At 40.1% G+C, this 7,337-nt stretch overlaps 1 long non-coding RNA gene across 1 annotated transcript; it reads left to right on the forward strand.

Moving 5' to 3' along the window:
* The first annotated feature begins 226 nt into the window (after nucleotides 1–226).
* On the forward strand, nucleotides 227–3,407 carry LOC308188588. Its single transcript, XR_013945618.1, has 2 exons — nucleotides 227–538; nucleotides 2,056–3,407. It is a non-coding gene; the product is annotated as an uncharacterized lncRNA (long non-coding RNA).
* Nucleotides 3,408–7,337: the final 3,930 nt, after the last annotated feature.

A 7,337-nucleotide genomic window follows, 5' to 3' on the forward strand; every position in this document is an offset into this window, starting at 1 on the left:
GCTCTTGCCTCAGATCCCAACTCAGCCACAGACTTTCTGTGTGATCCTATATGTGTTTGCATCACATCTGCTACACAATGGTCCGACCCTGTTCTTGACTCATACCACTTGCGCTCCTGCATATTTACTGGTAAACCAAGTTCAGTCAAAGACTTCCATTATGTTCTGGGATATTTCTGTGGGAAAAGCCAAAGTTCTTGCTCATACAGTGTAAAATGATTAGGCATGGTGGGACTGATCAAGCAGCAGCTAAATCATCTTAAGTTTGCTTACTCTAAGCTTTTCGGGTGCTGGGAGCCTGAGCTGCAGCTGTGACGGTAGCTCACAAGGCAAACAGAAAGTATGTGGATTAGGCAGCAGCATGCTTATGCCTGTTTTTGACTTCTACAGTGTGGCTGAATCAACAGCCTTTTGGTATATCCCTGGATATTTGCTTTTACCACAGATCTTCACTTGCAGAATAGGAAGCATCCCAGCTTCTTTCATTCCTATGTCTATCCTGGATTGCACAAAGAGAAACAACAGCACAAATTCTCTGGTGAGTGATGAGAAACATGTATAGCAGCTTTTTTAGTGCTTTTAGTAGGTGTACCTCCTCCTGTCAGTTTCTGTATTAAAGCAGCTAAACACTCACGTAGATGAAGAAGGGAACTGTATGCTGTGGCATGATCCTGAAGGTAATCTCCACACTCTTATACTTGTGATGAGCATACTACTCTAATGATTGAAATTAGCCACTTGCTGCACTTTAAATTTCTACAATACAACCTGATACTGCATAAGAAAGACATAAAGTCACGGAGAAAATGTGATAGCTATTGCAAAGCCATATTTTAAATGAAGCAGACTGCATGCTGCTAACTACAGGAGGGGTGAGTATTTCTTTACACCCATTTTTCACATGTCCATATCAGTAAGTGAGCACATCCTGAGTTGCCTACATGTTCTTTGGCTGTGTACAAACCTCTGGATTTTAAAACTAAACATATTTTTACTTGTTGTTTCACTTTTGTAAACAAAGCAGTGGACATTGACAATATTAAGCTTTGAGGCTTAAGGAGGTCTGAGGCACAAACTCAAGATGGATGCTAAGCCTGAAGGGTGAGACAGGGAGTGCTTCTCCTGTTTACCCTTGAAGAACAAGGGGATGTTGTACAAAAGGAAGCAGGGTTTTCAAAGAAAAGAATAAGCTTCTGTTATACTAACAACATTCCCTCAATAAATAGTTAGAAATGACATTTTCAAGGATCACAAAGAATATAAATTTCATGTTAATGCATTAAATTGTTCTGCACATCCTAGAAAATTGTGGCATTTGAATTTGAACAGAATTCAAGGAATTGTGAATGAGTGAATTTTCTGCAATTTTCCTTTGTAATACTGCATTACCAGTGGTGTTTCCAGTACAAAGCAAACATGCCATCCAGACACAAGAAACACTGAAAGCAAGCATAGCAATGTTCTATTTTGGAAAAGTACTGTTATAGAAGGCAGGAAAGGGCACAGTCCTGATGCACTATGTAAACACTCTAGGCTAGATTCTCAGCTGATAGAAATTGTTACTGTTCCACTGAGCAAAGCTGGACAGAACAAGGTTTATAGGAACTCAAAATATGATCCATGATGACATTCTTTAATTATTGATCACAAAACTGAGCCTCTTTTCTGAGCACCTGCTAGTAAGCAGTTAAGCATTCCTGACTCCAAAAATTTACAGATACCATAGAGATAAAGTCCGCCTTCTGTGATCAACATTACGCAACTGTTTCTAACTCCTTGGTTTCTGTCACTGCTGAACTTTGAAGAAAAGCTAGCTACAGCGTGTGAAATCTGGTATCCCTTTGTTATAAGATTGTTATTTCATTACTGATTATAACATACAAAAAATCTTGGTACCACTCTTTGGCATATAAAAAACCAATAATGGGATATAAAGCTTTTCTGGTTTACCTTTTCTGTATCCTTATCAATTCTCTATAAATTAATACACTTGTAGTATAATCTAATAAATTTCTTTTTTTTTTTCCTTTTTTTTTCTTTTTTTTTTCTGTTCAGCCTTGAGAAAAGAAGACTGAGAGGGGATCCTACTAATGTTTATAAATACCTGAAGTGTGGGAGACAGAGGGATTTGGCCAACCTCTTTTCAGTGGTTTGTGGGGACAGGACAAGGGGCAACGGCCACAAAATGGAGCACAGGAAGTTCCTCGCCAACATGCAAAAGAATTTCTTCACGGTGAAGGTGACGGAGCACTGGAACAGGCTGCCCAGGGAGGTTGTGGAGTCTCCTTCTCTGGAGATATTCAAGGCCTGTCTGGACGCCTACCTGGGCAACCTTCTTTAGGGAACCTGCTTTGGCAGGGGAGTTGGACATGATGATCTCTTGAGGTCCCTTCCAACCCCTACAATTCTGTGATTCTGTGATAAATAAGGGGCATTTGAGGCAAACATTTTTATCAGTTCAGCTCTTTCTGATGTACAAATAATGCAGGAATGATGAGTGCTTTGCCTTCTGAAGCCTTACCAGGTACTGGCTGGTGGTTGCGCATGCTTGCTGAGGGTTGATATCACTTCTGTGAAGATCTCACTGCTGCTAATAGTCTCACCATTGCTACAAAAGAGCATCTCTGCAACCTTTTGGAGTGATGGCTGGACAATGATGTTAGAAGTAGTGCCTTTTTGATGAGCTCAGCCATCCCAGGGGGCAGGAGAGCAAGGAAGTGATGACAAAAAGGGCATTTTGGACAGAGTGGTGGAAAGTTGGGTTGTGCTATTTAGGCACTTGATCTAAAACCTCCTTCCTGCCGCAGAAAGCATGTGCAGAAAGCTTCCTCCTCCCCTTCCTCTCTAGAAAAACCCAGCCACCATTAGCCTCTGTTTGTCTGTACTCAGCTGCCAGCCAGGCCAAAGGCTCCAGCTGGGCATTGCATAGCCTGCAGCATTAGTGAGGCTGGGCAACTCCACACATGCTGTCTGTCTGCTTCTCACCAGCAAGGGATGCTGCCTGTCCTTGTGCCACACTCTGCTTGTGTGACAGGGTCACTGCCATCATGGCAAATGCACTTACAGTCCATAATGTGCGACATTAGTGCAAAGTTACAGCATTGAGTATGTTGTATATATTTGCCCAGTTTATTTCATCTTCGTAGTGACACAACACTGAAATGACTCTTGCAACTATTAGTTCATATTGGTGCAGAAGTTTTCCAGTCAGAGAGACTCCCAGAGGAAATCAGGAGGAATACTGAGCAGCTATGGTGGGAAAAAGAGCAGTATCATTTACTGATACTGAGGCACCTTGCTGAAATACTAGCTACTTCTTTTTGCACTAGAGGGAACTGTGCTGAGAAATACTTTTGCATAACCATTGCTATACTCACTGATAAAATAATAAGAAGAATAAAAATGCATTGGGTTTTTGATTCTTCAAACTCTTCTGCAGCTGCTTAATTTCAGGTGTTTGCAAGAACCCCGCTGGCTTGAGCTCAAATGTGTGTTAAGTGTTTGCAGTGTTAGGCTGCAGGCATATAATGCTGGCTTCTTAAAATGTGCTGCCAGACGTGGGGGTCAGTCCCTTCATGCCATATCTGTGATCAAAGTGCTGAAATCAATCTTACAGTATTTAATCAATAAGTATAAAAAACATTATTTTTGAACCATGAGTGCCCATACACTAGAAAGATCTTGAACGTTCATTTTTTGTATAGAAAATATATCAGAAATGCAAATAATGAAAAACAAGGACACAAGAATCAAAGCAGAACTTTGCTGTTTTTTTTCAAAGTGAAAATCAACTGTAGCATACAGCTGTAAGGGCCACAAGATTACAAAATATATTGAATTTAGCTGCCAGACAGCTATAAAAGCTTTTTTGAATGCATGGACATCCCAGGGCTTCTTATTCACAACAATCTTTTTAGTGTCTATTTTTTTCTTTTCTCGACAACAAAATAAGCCCCCAAAAAGCCAAAATGCTATAACATCATCCCTGCTAGTACTGCAGTATAATGACCCAAAATCAAATAGATTAGCTTAAATTGAAACATTTTTGGCATCGTAACAGAACCATTATGGGATATTTGGTTACCATAGAAACACAGGTAATGAATGAGGCACTGTTGCTAAATCATGAAACCTGAAATAAATTAATACAGACATTGGAATCATAACCTCATGTATTACATTAAAGGACCAATCTCACTGACACACCACTGTCTCTAGAATATAAACTCTAACTTTACTGATTGCACAAATCTAAAAGACAGGCTATGCCTGGATGTCATTCACATACAAAATTAGTATCTGCTCAATACTTGGAAGGGAAAAGAGGATGTGAAGTTTTAAGAACTTGCTGCTATATATTTGCCATTCCCCCTTGTTACACAAACTGTTTTAAACAAGCAAATAATACTGCCTAAAGGGCAACATTTAACAAAGAGGGCAGAACCACTGCAGCTACTACAGCAACAATAGAGAATCTGTAACTACTATAATGTTGTTTTTCTGGCATTTCTATTTTCCAAGTTTTAAGGTTAAATACCATTCTGATGTTATTGGCTTTTCTCCAAGGTAAATAAGGAGTTCACCTTTGCCTTCTCCATCAAGCAACTTTGACAGCAGCTATGAAAACAAGTCTCCACTCTGCTTTACCACATTGAAAAACCTCAGCCTCTACTGCCACTGCCCAAAGGTGAAAACCATAGGTAGCCTGTATGAAGGTCTGTGCAGGGAGGCAGAGGTATGTGTACTTGTGTTTTCTCTTTCACACACACATGCAATTTTAATGTCAGCACCCACAGGAGCAAATTCAAAGTCTGAATCTTCACCAAATTTATGAACGCACAAAGCTGGCCCTTTCAACTCTCTAATCCCATGCCTGTGATTCTCAGCTTGCTCATCTCAGCCCTCATTCTTCCTTCTCTTCTCCTATTTTCTACCTGTATCTCTCACACACAGCTTCTCCTACACAGAAAAAGAAGAGGTGTGCCAGTGTGAATTTAAAACTCTATTGTAAATATTTCCAGTCCAGTATTTCTGAACGTATAGGGTTTTGAGGCACAGAACATTTATTACACACAGTACAAGTCTCTGAAGCTGACTGCCAGATTTGTCAGGATATTTGAGAAGGGGGTTTGAATTTGAGCTGCTGCATTTGCGGGACTGGAGAATCAGTATGTACAGTAGAATTTAGGATATATTTGTTTCTGTCTTGCAGTCATACTTCAGCTACCTTCCACTAGCAGGAGTTAACAGTAATATTTTAATATTCCTTGTTTCTGATTCTATTATTACAGTGTTATGAGAGCAATTAAAGGAAAATTACTCTCCGGTAATGCTGATAGTTATAATCTCATCTTCCATTCTATCACTGAAATATGACAACTAGTGTTGTCTCCACCTTCCAGGTGAAAAGGAAACAAAATAAATCTGTAGGAGACAGCCTAATTCTTTTATTCCTGATGAAAGTTTTACATAACAGGAGATACCAGCAAGTAGCTGAAATAAGAGATGATGAAAGTGGCACCCAATACATAGGAAACAATGATGCAATAAGAGAAGGTGAATTTCTGGATTGTAGCCTTTGTTTGTCATATTTATCTTTCCTCCCACAAAGATGAGTAGAGAAAACTGTTGGTTATTTTCAACAGGGTTGTATAAAACCTTCCATAAGTCTTCAAACAGAAGGTCCTCACCAGAGGATAGGTTCCCCAGACCAGCTGGCAGGTCTCTTCAGTACTTGCATTTCAATTTATAGCTGGGTTTTCTAGCATGCATAAGCTCCTACTTTCCAGGGAACCACAGTGCCTCTCCCATGGAAGCAGCTGGCATGGTTCACACCACACTTGCCACCCCAGAGGAGGTGGTTCCTACACATTAGCAATGGGTTTCATGGCAGGTGTCTTTCCCTCAGACATGTCAGGAAACAAAAAGCTCTTAGTTTTCCAATACTCTTCGGACTGGATAGTTGCAAATTCATAAGGCATTTAACATGTAAACAAAGCAGTGCTCTAAATGCAGTACCAACACAAAGGGGTATTGCTTTAGTTCTGTTCCAAAATAATTCCCAGTAAGTCCTCTTAGCAGAAGACTCTCATGAAGAAAGTCTTACACCTTTGCTATCACTCATTTTGATTACACTGAATAAGTCCAAAAGGTCTGCATGGCTACAAAGACCAGGAAGGTTGAATTCCTTCCCTTGTCCTTCATGGGCTTGTCCACTTGGAAAAAAGAGGAAGAAAAAGTTTGATGAAGAGTTTTACCAGTTCTGGCTGAGATGGTATTAATTTTCTTCATGGCAGCTGATATGGTGCTATATTTTGGATTTATAATGAAAACAGTGTTGATACCGCACCGGTGTTTGGGCTATTGCTGAGCAGTGCTTGTATAGCACTGAGGTTTCCTTGTTCCCACTCTGTCCTGACAGCAAGTAGGCTAGGGCTGTGCAAGAAGTGGGGAGGGGACGTAGCCAGGATACCCCAAGTGACTGAAGGGGTATTTCATGCTGTAAAACTTCATGGTCAGAGGTAAAATCTTGGGAAGAGGAGAATGCAGGAATGTTCATTGTTGTGGTACTTGTCTTCCTAAGCAACCATTATGCGTGCTGAGGCCCAGCTTTCCAGGAGATGGCTGAATATCTGCCTGCAGACAGGAAGCTGTGGATGAATTCCTTATTTTGCTTTGCTTGCACTTGCAACTTTTGCTTTACCTAAAATCCTCTTTTATCTTGAGCTGTGAGTCTTCTCAGTTTTGCTCTTCCAATTCCTTTCCCTGTCCCATGGTGGGGCAACGAGTGCCTGGGTGGGGGGCTTAGAATACAAGAAGAGGGAGATAAAACTGAGGCTCTGAGATGACCTTTTTTTTTGTATTTCATGATCAAAGGTGGCAAATCCCAAGGCTGGAAAGGGTAGGTGACAGCTCACCAAAAGATCAGGCCCTGTTCCAGGAATAGCATCAAAAGTGACTTCCCACAATCTTTCCGATGGTGGCTTAGCAACTGAGATGAGACAGGTCTTCTACAGTGAAACAGGGTTTAGAAACGTTGTGATTTTCCATTTTAAAAGTCCTAAAAATATTTCTAGATTTTGTAAAAGATATCCTGAATTATTGATATAATATCCTTTTGGTAATATTCTTAATGGTTTTGTGGTGTGTTTTTTTCCTTTCTTTTCTTTCTTTCTTTTTTTTTTAATTACTGTAAAAAACTCTCTGTAGTCAGATTTTACTTCAGCACATTAAAGAAAGAAATAGGCACATAGTTCACCTAATGAATATACATCTCTATAAAATCAAATAGTGCTGAAAGACCACATTTTAAAACTTTTTTTTTTTCTGATGATTGA

Source organism: Anser brachyrhynchus (genome assembly GCF_964034855.1).
Source record: "Anser brachyrhynchus genome assembly, chromosome: 1".
Classification (NCBI taxonomy): domain Eukaryota; kingdom Metazoa; phylum Chordata; class Aves; order Anseriformes; family Anatidae; genus Anser; species Anser brachyrhynchus.